Source organism: Mytilus galloprovincialis, chromosome 10, assembly GCF_965363235.1.
Source record: "Mytilus galloprovincialis chromosome 10, xbMytGall1.hap1.1, whole genome shotgun sequence".
Taxonomy (NCBI): Eukaryota; Metazoa; Mollusca; class Bivalvia; order Mytilida; family Mytilidae; genus Mytilus; species Mytilus galloprovincialis.
The window spans coordinates 26,308,382-26,321,672 of NC_134847.1; the positions used below are offsets into that span (position 1 = coordinate 26,308,382).

Below are 13,291 nucleotides of genomic sequence, written 5' to 3' on the forward strand. Positions count from 1 at the left end.
TCTAAGCTGTGGTTGCATCGATAAATAATTAATAGTCATCCAAAGTTGAAGTACAGATGAAAGGTTTAATTTTGCAGGATTTTTTCTTATTGTGTCATCTTCCCATAATGGAATAGGTGGTCCTTTATTACACAAAAGAATATCGTTCTTAGAATCGTACAAATAAATATCAAATTGCCTTGCATTGGCAGCAATAATTGGAACCATCGATGCTGACTGAGTCTGTTCAAGTTTTAATGTTGGTTTTGATACTTTTTGATACATAGAAAATGTTATTGCCATAGATATTATCCTTTGTACAGTACTTTCTCCACGAAGAGATGATGTATCTCTGTTCCCTATAAATGTTTTAAGATTTGATTCAAGATTGGAGCCTTCCACCATAAATTCATTGTCCTCGCTACTTGCATCTTCTGGTACTACAATACCACAGACTCCTCCATAGGGAAGCATCATTATATCTGGACATCCATACCATAGAGACTCACTTCCTGAAAGTAAAATAAATTATTCTTCCTAAAGGATCTTGTCTGGTGAAATTTAAAACAAAATTGAATTTAAAATTGATAAGTTGAATCAGAAGAGCATTAGTTAAAAAAGAAAATAAGCTAACATTATTGATAGATCAGAACTCCCTTTTGAGGTATTTAGTTTTTGAAAAACGGCAGGACTCAGACTTTGAACTAATATTTAACATTGATATTACAATGTAATTGGGTCTAACTTCTAGGCCATTAAGTCTCCAGTGGAGAGGTTTTCCCATTGGAAAATATACCTCATCTTATTTTTATTAACTGTTAAATGCTATTTGACAGGAGTCTAAATTCCAAGGCAGTAACATAAGTATGTGCAGACATAGGATTTTTTTTTAAAGGGGGGAGGCCCTAATGGCAAAATAACATCATGAGGGGCACATTTAAATATGTGACTCTATAAGAGACTCCAGGTCCCAACACACTTCCAAATAGAAATATAGTTAAAAAATTTCAGCAAAAAATTGAACATTTGTTTTTTCATTACAAATTTTATTAATTACACTATTTGTTATTACTTTATGATAAGGTACAAAAATCAACCCAAAAAGTAGATTTGGTTTGGCCCCAGATGACTTTTAAAATGTGTATATCATTGAAAAAGCTCCAAATTATCTCCCTTTGGTGCAAAAATGCAATTTTTTGGCATTAATTTTTTTTTAACACATCGGTGACCTATATATTTTATTAATGTTTTCAAATAAGCTGTACATAAACTAAATAATTGTAAAATTTAAGCGATTACTGTAATTAGGTTATTTTTTTATTTCGATATTACCTCTCTTTCTCCTATTAGTTCAACAGAAAAAAAGGACATTAACAAAAATGTGTGCTTCTTTTGGAGACAGATTATGATCTTAAACGATTGGTGACCCCATTTTTTCATTTCATTTTCATTTTTCTATTAGGTATATGATAAAGTTCATTTATCAAAATATATAGCTAAATCCTATATTAAAAACAAAAATTGATTTATACCGGTGAGCCCCCTTAACATGTTTAAAGTCATATGAACCTTCAAATTAAAAAAATGTTTTTTATAACTAAATGGCTTGTTTTTATTATAAAACTTATGTACATATTCTAGTTTCTCAACACATTTAATAATTTGTTCAAATTTAGGAGATATTTTTTTTTTTAATTGTTTGCTTTCAGTAAACAATTTGCCGAAATATTTTCTGTATACAGTGAACTTAGCATGACCTTTCTTGTAAAAATCCAATGATCGCAAAACACATGGATCTGTCATTGAAATAAACTTTTACTTTATTGTACATGTTATAGTTATCAAAAGTACCAGGATTATAATTTTATACGCCAGACGCGCGTTTCGTCTACATAACACTCATCAGTGACGCTCAGATCAAAATAGTTCAAAAAGCCAAATAAATACAAAGTTGAAGAGCATTGAGGACCCAAAATTATACACTTGCTCAAAATCGATAATGCTTCTTTGTTGATTGTTCACATAAGGTGACAATCAGTAAACTATGACTCCAAAACACAACAATTAATTAGCTGCCATATTTCACATCGTAACAGACCGAGAGAAATATTTTTTTGACGATTGTAAGATATGCATTTGTAAAAGATGATAAAATCCTGCACAGATGACTAAGTTTATGATATATACATGCATTGGTTCAAGAATTGGATAAACATTATTTTTTACCAGTCACTACTTTAAGAAAATAAACAAATTACCTATTCCAATATTATCGTAAATGATTTCCTCTCCACAGTTCCTGGAACAAGGACAAGTTACAAGATCCAATTTGCAAGGTTTTTTATTGGTCACAAAATGATTTCTTCCAAAGTTTGCTGTCAATCTTGAGAACAAGTGATTTGCCATAATAACACTAATATGACCTTCATTCTGTAATCGTAAAACAGCTTGAAGACAGCTTTCATGATAATCTGAAATAGAAATAATTTGGTTATTTCCTACATACAAGTTTTAGTTTATTCTGTCTGTAATATTTTTTCTGTCTATGAAGACATTACATCAAGAATGTGTTGTAACCTGAAGAACCTGCATAGCATGTTATTTTAAAGTGTGTACTCTTTTTTATGTTATTTCAAATAGACAGAAAAATCTAAATTCCATTTTAAACTGGAGAAAACAATGAAAAAACATTGATGGGTCACATGACAAAATTATGTCTATGAGCTGATTAACATAACAACGTCAGCCAATCAGAAGAAGCATTACTTCAAAAACTAAATTATTAGACAATGTAAAGGATTATAATCATGATGACATTCTGCAGTGTTTTTATTTTTTTACTGGTAAAGTATATTATTTTGGAGGTAAGTATTATTCCCAAACGATAGTCATGATAGTTAAAAAAATTCTTCTTTTCTTCTTTTTTGGATATTTTCTGAACTACATTGGTCAATTGGGTGTTTGTTTTTTGTCTGTCATTAATAGCTTTTAACATGTTGAAATATAGGTAAATGGCCCAGCACTCAAGGAAAACAGGCATCATAGACTATTTTTTACTTGTAAATCCCATCTGAAGTCCATCTTTTGAAAAGCTCTAAAGAGCCTGTGTTGCTCACCTTGGTCTATGTGAATATTAAACAAAGGAAGCAGATGGATTCATGACAAAATTGTGGTTTGGTGATGGTGATGTGTTTGTACATCTTACTTCACTGAACATTCTTGCTGCTTACAATTATCTCTATCTATAATGAACTTGGCCCAGTAGTTTCAGAGGAAAATGTTAGTAAAAATTTACAAATTTTATGAAAATTGTTGAAAATTGACTATAAAGGACAATAACTCCTTAGGGGGTCAATTGACCATTTCGGTCAGGTGGACTTATTTGTAAATCTTACTTTTCTGAACATTATTTCTGTTTACATTTTATCTTTATCTATAAAAATATTCAAGATAATAACCAAAAACAGTAAAATTTCCTCATTGTTCCTTAAAATTACCAATTCAGGGGCAGCAACCCAACAAAGGGTTGTCCGATTCATCTGAAAATTTCAGGGCAGACAGATCTTGACCTGATAAACAATTTTATCCCTGTCATATTTGCTCTAAATGCTTTGGTTTTTGAGTTATAAGCCAAAAACTGCATTTTACCCCTATGTTCTATTTTTAGCCGTGGCGGCCATCTTGGTTAGATGGCCGGGTCACCGGACACATTTTTTTAAACAAGATACCCTAATGATGATTGTGGCCCAGTTTGGATTAATTTGGCCCATTAGTTTCAGAGAAGAAGATTTTTGTAAAAGTTAAAGATGCTGGCCGATGGACGACGATGGACGCCGTACGCAAAGTGATGGGAAAAGCTCATTTGGCCCTTCGGGCCAGGTGAGCTCAAAATTATAAACATACAGCAGTTATAACTCGCATAATGTTTATGAAACTTATAATTTCAACTTACAATACAAATAGAATTGTAATATTATCATGACTGTTTTAAGCATTTTTAATTATGCATGATATGCAGCTTCTTAAATCCTTTATCTTCTTGATCTTTATTTTAATGTTATGTATTTTGATTCAGTATGTTTGTGTTGTTATAAATATATATGATATGTAAACCAAATCAATTTTATCATGATCATGATGATTATTTTTAATGAATTATCAGACTAAACAGATATATATGGTTTGGCCAGTGGTCCTGGCTCACAGGTATCATGTTGGATGTACAATCTTTGTTTATGAACTTACCTGCTTTCTACATGTATGTATCATTTTTAAGTTATAAAAGTACATTTATAATATATACTATTATTTAGAAGTCACCAATATGTGCTATTTTCAAAATTTTCAGTGTTATTTGGTCATTACAAGAGTAATTCAGATACACAGTGTAATAACATGGTTATTTGGTCAAAGGAGGTACCGCTGGCTGACTGCTCAGTGGCGGATCCAGAGGGGGGGTTCCAGGGGTCCGCACCCCCCTTTATTTTGGCCGATCAATGCATTTGAATCGGGACATATGTTTGCACCCCCCCCTGCACCCCCCCTTTGCCCTGGGCTAGCACCCCCCCTTTCGAAAATTCCTGCATCCGCCACTGCTGCTTAATTGACAGTAGAGCTAGGCAGAATACAAGACAAGTATTTGTGTATTCAATGTTAGAATGATGCATTGTGGATAGCACTATTTCTTGTCATATCACGCATATAGTAGGAAATATGTATATTGCCATAAATATTGAAAATAATTTTTTCATTCATAAAAAAGAAAATTTCAGAAAAACATCAGAACATAGCAATTAAAATTCAAACATTATCAATTAGCATTGTGAATCACTAGTACTGGCTGTATTGATAGACGGTTTTGGCCTGGTTGAATGAAAGTACAAGGTGGTACATTTTGTACTAACCTTTTTTATATAAAAACCCAGAAACAAGTGTTTCGGTTGCATAAGAGAGCATAAAATTTGAGGATGAATCAATGGGACTTTTATCAATTTTCTTTTGTAAAGCATCAAATCCGCTATGAAACAATGATTTGAATGGAATAAGATATGGTTTCACACTTCCTGGACATGTGTCATTGTTTGTTATTGTTTGTGGATTTCGAAAATACTGAACATCCAAAGATGCATGTGAAAAATCCGTCCCTAACATGAAATCCTTCAGTCGAAGAGGCATAAACCAAACATCTCTGTATCCATCCAAAGAATTCTTCATAATTTTCCATATTTGTTTATCTTGACATCTCGAATATTTTCTATGATATCCTAAAAAGACTTGACGAGGTAGAAAACTTCTCATTCTTCAAAAGATATGTTTTGTGAGAGGGAAAGAAACGAGTATGTTATTCTTCTTATTTGTGTAAAGTATTTCCACCGAATCGAACTGGTGCACCTCCAATATCTATATGATATCGGACCGGTTCGCCCTTATTACAGGTTCACCCTGGGTCCATACGCCCTGAGTTCGTTCGACTATAGAGCCAATTTGCCCTGGATTAGTTCTGTCTACTCTTATTACAAAATATTAATATTACGGGTATAAAAGTTTAACAAACTTATATTCAGATTTTTATATGGCATAAGTGAGGGTCTGAATGGGGGGGTCTGTTATTCTGTAAACATTTAATTTTCACCCCTTTTTTCTCTAATCTTAAAAAAATAAGTCTATTCTTTAAAAGTGATTTTTTACGCATTATTCTCTAATTTTTTCCCCAATTTTCTTTAATCTTTAAAAAAAAGTAAAAAAACATTCTTTTAAATAAATGAGAACGGTGATTTCCAAACAACAGCAAGGCTTTCATTTGTTTCTCAACAATGACGTGTTGATGTGTATTGTTCTGCATGATTAAAGTGCTTGTTCCTTGAAGTAACAAGTCAAAATTCTCATCAGTTCTTTCCAGTGATTCTGACTACATATAAGAAGATGTGGTGTAATTGCCAATGAGACAACTCTTCAAAGAGACCAAATGACACATAAATTAACAACTATAGGTCACTTTACGGCATTTAGCAATGAATAAAAGCCAACCGCATAGTCAGCTATAAACAGGGCCGGATTCAGGTTTTTTGAAAAAAAAATTTGGGCCCCTTTTTAGGACTAAAAACATTAAATAAGTGAAATATGCACTTTTTAAACGGTTCCTGGCGTGGGGCATGCATATTTTGTAGTTGCTGGTAAGGTGTAAGAGTTGGACATTTTAGATGCTGTATCTCCCTTTGGATCCAAGAGCTATGTACTGATACATTTAATGTGTGATTTGTCAGTAAAACATAGGCATGGAAAATCCTGCACGTTTGTTGTAAGTTAAGTTAGAATAACCTCACAGAGTTCTTGTTGTTAACAAGATATACGCTGGGCTATTCAATTGAATTTGAAATACGACCGACACGAGTTAAGAAAGACAAACAAGCAATTTTTATCCAAATGTTTGGTTGATATGTTTCACCCAACAACATTAAGGGAAATAAAGGGTTCCAAATCAATCTAATGGCTAAGAATGAGTCTGAAATGACAACGAATTTATAAATGCCGGCCGTCAAATGAAGACATAAAGGCCACACCCAGCAGGCAGGTTGCAGTCTGGTCTTGAAAAAAGTATTCCATATATCAGTTCGGCGAAACAGACATTCCGGTCAGACACGAAAACCCCTGCCACAAAAAAATATGCCCGCTTTTATTCATCATGTTCATTTAATGCTAAATAATTCTGTTGGGAATTTTCGTTTCTAATAGCAAAAAAGTGGACAAGATTTTTGTTTTGCGTCTAGAATTTTTGTTTAAGGCAAAAATCAGAGTTAATTTTTTTTTCTCTCAAATATCCAAGACTGTCTCCTCAAATCAAATGGTTCGTACTTACGACTTTAAATCTATATAGAGCTTATGCTGACTGGGGATCATTATTCAGCTATATTATTTCAAAATAGGCTGGGGCGTTTGGGGTTAAACATGTTTCCGTAGTTAGATACTATTGCTGTGGAACTTTTTTTTCATGAGAGTGTAATAGTCTATAGAGCATTACTTTCTGTTTGGTGGAATAGTGAAATAGAAGTCAATATGTTCTTGCTAAATCCTGTGTCGCTTTGAAGGTGTCACGATTGTCATCCTCAGCCTACGCAATGTATTACTGTAATTTGAATTTCAAAATGACTGAGAGATGTTTTATTCGCCCTCTACGCCCCCCTCTGGATCCGCCACTGAATTAAAAGTCCGAGTTGAAGTATCGGAAACCAGTTCACATTGACTGAATCCTATAGTCTGTTATCACGAAACCAAAAAAGGTTTACCAAGTTTGTTTTCACTTTAATCATATTTTTACAATGCTAATTTTGATAATTTTCTTTAAATTTTAAGAAGGGAAAATTCTGTTAACAGTTTATTTTTAGCGTTTTCTTTTATTAATCATTCAATATTCATTATATTTTTAGACCACGCATTTCTCTAATCTTTATTTTTTTTGCCCGTTATTCTCTAATCTTCATTTTTTAAGGGCATTATTCTCTAATCATTTAACCCCATCCAAACCCTCATAAGTTCTAGAAATTCACGAAAATTTACATGGAAAGATTTTCAAGTTGAGGGCTTGTTTTGGAGTTCATAATAATAAATCTTACTGATTTTTGTAATAATCTTTACTTTAATGAAATGATAAAATATAACACAGACTGGCTTGCATATGAATTTAAAGCCTCTCTAGGTGACTATTTTAAGCATGACAAGAAAATTTCTCCGTTGAAATTTTGCAAACAACCCCGTTAAGGTAATTACATTGGTGTTTGGTATATGGCCGTATTCTAAGCGACACGTACATGCAGGTCATAAAGTAATTGTTTTTTGTTGTAGTTGTAGACCTAGCCTGGGATCCGGCCCAATCTAGCTGCGCGTCGTAAGGGCCAGGTGGGGAACAAATACCCAGTTGACTTTGAATATAAAGTGAGGCTGAATAAGTATTTGCATAAATTTTGATGTTTGATGTAAACCAGCACAATTGGAATCCAATTGACACCTTGGACATGTGAAATCTTAAACTTTTAACTTTCTCACCAGGCGATTGCTGATAAGAATTAACCCTTTTCTCCTTACTAATTATCATCATACTACTAATTAGATATGATAACACTATACATCAATTCATAAAGAAAAATAATTACAGTCTAATTTTTACTAATTGATGTTACACAAGAATTGATTGGATACAGATGTAAAACAAACATTGAGGACAAAATTAGTATTAACCAATCATTGACAGGCAGTACATTGATACACGCCTGGCTATACTGACAAGATTAGCCAGGACCCCAGGCTATTGTAGACCATATTATTTGTTCAAAAGAATTTGTTTACATAACACAACTTCATTTGGCAACTTTTGCCGTATGATATTGTATCCATTGCCATAAGAAGAGTATCTACATTCTGGGTAAAATATTATATAATGAGTGTTCTTATTGAAATTTATTTTATTTCACCTCAATAAAGTTTAAAAAAAAATTGAACACATAGGAACTTTCATATTACAATATTTACCAATATGTACAAGTGGTTACACTTTTTACTGCACTTAACACTAAACAAGCACATGATATACACGTACTTTTGTAATGACCTTTAAACATTAGCTATATTGTATTATGTCTAGTCATTCTAGTCATTTTTTTATAAGGTTTTATGCTCCGAAACGAATTTACTTCATGAAGAAGGAATAAAAATCATATGGTATTAGATCCCCGGAACTTATGTTATATACTACTGTGTTGCATGTGGAATCTACATTAAGTGAAACAAACAAACAGTCACAACACCATTCATCATCGCCGCTGAAAACTGCATTCAAATGTTGCTCTTTAGCTTTGTTTGGTGTTTGTGCTTTTTCAAATTGTTTATTTGCTCATCGGGGTATATTAACTCGAGTCCCTTCTTTATTCCGGCGTACCGTGATATTAAGAATAAAAGATAAAGAAATTCACGATTTGACTAGTCTATGTTTTTCCATATCCCAACTAAATCATTCACTGTAAAGGAAAATAAAATGAAGGGGAATAAAGGTTCTCATATAGAGTTCAGCAATTATATTACAACGAGACAAATAAAAGGACAATAGTTTAAGACTTGTATTTTACAAGAGTTATGTACAGTTTAAAAATAAAAGTTTTGCTATCACACATTTACATTTTAACTTTATATACATAAATAGTTAGTTCTTGGTTGTTTTTATTCTTTATTCTTTTTTAGTTTTATGTTGTTTCTTGTAAGGACTGATTTAGCACGTTTCATTGAAAGTGTGTTAGATAGTACGACAATTTTTTGTTAAGATTATTGTTGGAAACTTTAATTCATTAATTCACAAAGTTTTGAAATCTAGATTTCCTTGTAGAAAAGGATAAATTTTGAACTAATGAAAAGATGTATTCATTTCAAATACTTTTTTGTTTGATCTAAACATTATCGGGTTTTCTCTCTTCATTTGAAAGTCTATTTTTCAATCGGAAGTTGATTATCATGTCTCTAAATTCGTTATAAACTTTGAATGTCATTACGTGTAACTGTTTGAAGCATGTACCAAATTTCAAGGACGGTGTTGTTCGCTTTCATTACTTTTACAAGATCTCCTCATAAACAAGTCTAGATTCTACGGAAAATCTGGACATTTACTTGGTAAAAAATCATTTTCATGCAGGACCTAATACCTACAGTGGCGTAGCTAGGTCATTTTTACGTGTACGCCCAAACTTTGGTGAGGTGCCTGAAGGCCCAAGCGGATCCAGGCCAAATAACCTGTTCGTAGTAGATTAGCGGGGGTGACGCCTCCCGAAGTTTTAGAGTTATCGAGAATGACCCATACCATTCCTGTCATTCAAAACTCAAATCAATAACAACATTCTTTAGATTCAAAATTGTTTATTTTTTATGTTTAACTATTCATTTAACTCGAATAATTCAGCGCCCTCTATCCACTACTTTTCTCGAGGTTAATGGAGTGATCGAAGTGATCGTAATATTACGACTGGATTATTCGGGTTACTATTCATTCTGTTCTATTTAGAATGTAATGACGGTCATTGGCTTCGGAGAAAACGTCCATACCAGTTACTTTCAAATATGGTTAAAGCCTTGGGGAACTGTGGGATAAAGCACCCAATCAACAAAAACACATTTTCATGTGCAAATTGTTCAGGTGAAATATTAAAATTTGTAAAAGGTTCTCTATGGAACCCTGGTTCTCGTCTGGTATTTCTCCCCGCAAAAAGTATATTCATTTATCAGTCCATTACAGCATTTAAACAAAACAAATATTTTCATTATATATTTTTTCTTTGTCTGGAATATTGATTTCTGCACAAGTTTCATGACAAACTGGAGGTTTATAAATTGAACACCTAAGTTAACTCATTATAGATACCAGCTTTGAATTTTTGTACTTGCGCCAGACGCTCACATCGTCTATAAAGGACACATCAATGTCGCTCGAAACAAACGTGATCAAAATTCCTGATCGCTTGATTTAAATTGCATAAAGATAAGTCCGTCTGTCAGTATAACACTGACAAATGCATGAACGAAAATAGTTGGCTTCTGAAATTAACCATGAAAAAAAACTTCAGGAAAGTTTCATTAAATTCGACGAATTAATTAACATGTAACAAATTTTAACCTCAGACTGTAAATGCAAAAAGATATTCCTTTTATCCATAAATTACGGAAAAAACTCATCATAGATAATTTCGTAATTATACTTTGGATACTCTTTTGTCCATCAACAGTTTTTGTCCAGCTACCGTAAAATTTTACGAAGGTTTGACGATTAAAGTTATTGATATCTTAAAAAACTTTTACAAAATACTGAACCTGTACATAGTTATAATATTGGCACCGCCTGCCGACGAAATTTAGGATCGAAATGTCTCGCTTTCGCGACAGAAATGTCAATGGCTCGACAAAACAAGAGGCTCTCAAGAGCCTGAATCGCTCAGCTTAAATTTTTTGCTTAAATCTTCCATCAATAATTATTTTGGGTTTTCAATTTATATAAATGGTTCTTCGATTTTGTCATATCTTCTTCAAAAGCAAAAACAAGAGTGGACACACTCAAATGTCTCGTTTGTCTCGTGTTCATAATATAATTTATGATGAAAGTATAAAAAAGACCATTGTATACCCCAAGCATTACATTAAATTAACTGTACTTGAGATGAAGGCGAGATAAACCCTTTCAGACATAAATCATGTAAATGTAGTTCATACACTCATTCCATACAACAAATCGAGTTTACCTATTGCTAAAAGTATCTCAGAAATAACCTCATAAAAAATAGCTTTGACCAATGAACCATGAAAATTAGGTCAAGATCAACTTACACCTACTAAACAGACATACACACCTTACAATTATTCCCTACACCAAATATAGTTCTACTATCGCTATAGTATCTGATAAAACACAAGCCTTTAGTTTGTTTGGCTCAAATTGGTTTATAAGTTTCAGAGGAGAATATTTTAAAAGTTAAACAACATGATGAACTAATTGTGTAAAGTTGAGTTAAAAGGCCAATATTCTAAGGGGTCAAAAGCCAAATTGGTTATTATGCTTTGCTAATTGTTGAAGGCTGTACAGTAACCTATAGTTGTTAATTTCTGTGTCAGCTGATGGATCTTGACATAATAAACATTTTCACACCTGTCAAATTTGCTATAAAAGCTTTAGTTTTTGAGATATAAGCCCAAAACTGCATTTTACCCCTATGCTCTATTTTTAGCTATGGCAACCATATTTTTTGACAAAACAGAAAATAAAACACAAACTTTATTCTAGACACCTTAATGATAATTCAGCTTAAGTTTGGTGGAAATTGGTTCAGTAGTTTCAGAGGAGAAGATTCTTTAAAGTTAGAAAATATGATGAACAAATTGTGTAAAATTGTCATTAAAGGACAATAACTCCTTAAAGGGTCAATTGACAATTTTGGTCATATGAACTTATTTGTAGATCTTACTTTGCTGAACATTTTTGCTGTTTACAGAATCTCTTTATCTATAATAATATTCAAGATAATGACCAAAAACTGCAAAATTTCCTTAAAATTACCAATTAAGTGGTAGCAACCCAACAATGGGTTGTTTGATTCTTCTGAAAATTTCAGGGATGATAGATTTTGACCTATTGAACATTTTTACCCCCATGTCAGATTTGCTCTAAATGCTTTAGTTTTTGAGATATAAGCCAAAAACTGCATTTTACACCTATGTTATATTTTTAGCCATGGCAGCCATGTTTTTTTTTTTTGATGAAATGGGAATTAAAACACAAACTTTATTCTAGATACCCTAGGAATCAATCAGATGACGTTTGGTTCGAATTGGTTCAGTAGTTTCAGAGAAGAAGATCTTTGAAATAGTTTACGACGACGACGACGACGGACGGACGACGACGACGGACGACGACGGACGCCAAGTGATGGCAAAAGCTCACATTTCCCTTTAGGAAAGGTGACCTAAAAATGAAAACCACATATCGAATCTTAGCACATAATGAATTGCACAAAAAAGAAAAGGGAAGTAAGTATAGAATTCACGGTACATTTATACTTTGATCGAAAATGAACAAATATATCATATGATAGAATTTTTTGTCTCTTTTGACGCAATTACAAGCCATTGAAGGAAGACTTAGAAGGTTGATGTTCTTTTAATTTAATTTAGATGATTCATTTTTGGCCAAATTCAAGTGTACGCCCGGGCGTTCAAGTTTGACGTAAACGTAGCTACGCGCATGACCTACAGTAGATATGAACGACTTTTATTATCGACTCCTAGGAGTCGAGATTAAGAATTGAACGATGGACAGTTAGTGCGTGAAATTTTCTTGCTACCTGATTGGAAGATATAACGAGACGTGAATAATCAAAGTTTATTGATTGGTTAGGACAATCCAAACCTAGTAAATGTCCTTCAATCCCGTAGAGTATCGGATTTGTCCTCTCTATTTTAGCAATTAGATTTTGCCTGGTCATTAATCATGCATATTCATGATATTGGTACACAGGTAACTTTTATCTATAACTAGTCGAATCTTCTGGAGTTTCGTAAACAACAACGTTAAACGATATATACTACTACATAACGTGTGACCTCACGTGTGTGGTAAAATTTGTTGATTGATGCACGTGGCTATTCTAGTAAATGAATTAATCTACAAAGCGAGAGCACTTTCCATTTTCATCAGCTAAGAGTCGACTAGCCCTTTTTGAAAGGCTAACGCTTGTATCAGATAAAAATTGATATTTAGAATACAGGTAACCAGGAAGGAGAATGTCCAATT

General features: G+C 32.9%; 1 long non-coding RNA gene across 1 annotated transcript; it reads right to left on the reverse strand.

Annotated features, from left to right (window-relative positions):
- Positions 1-354: 354 nt before the first annotated feature.
- On the reverse strand, positions 355-5,300 carry LOC143047279 (uncharacterized). The gene is made up of 3 exons (XR_012969480.1): positions 4,884-5,300; positions 2,238-2,450; positions 355-491 (listed from the first exon to the last, which is right to left on the reverse strand). It is a non-coding gene; the product is annotated as an uncharacterized LOC143047279 (long non-coding RNA).
- Between the last annotated feature and the right edge of the window lie 7,991 nt (positions 5,301-13,291).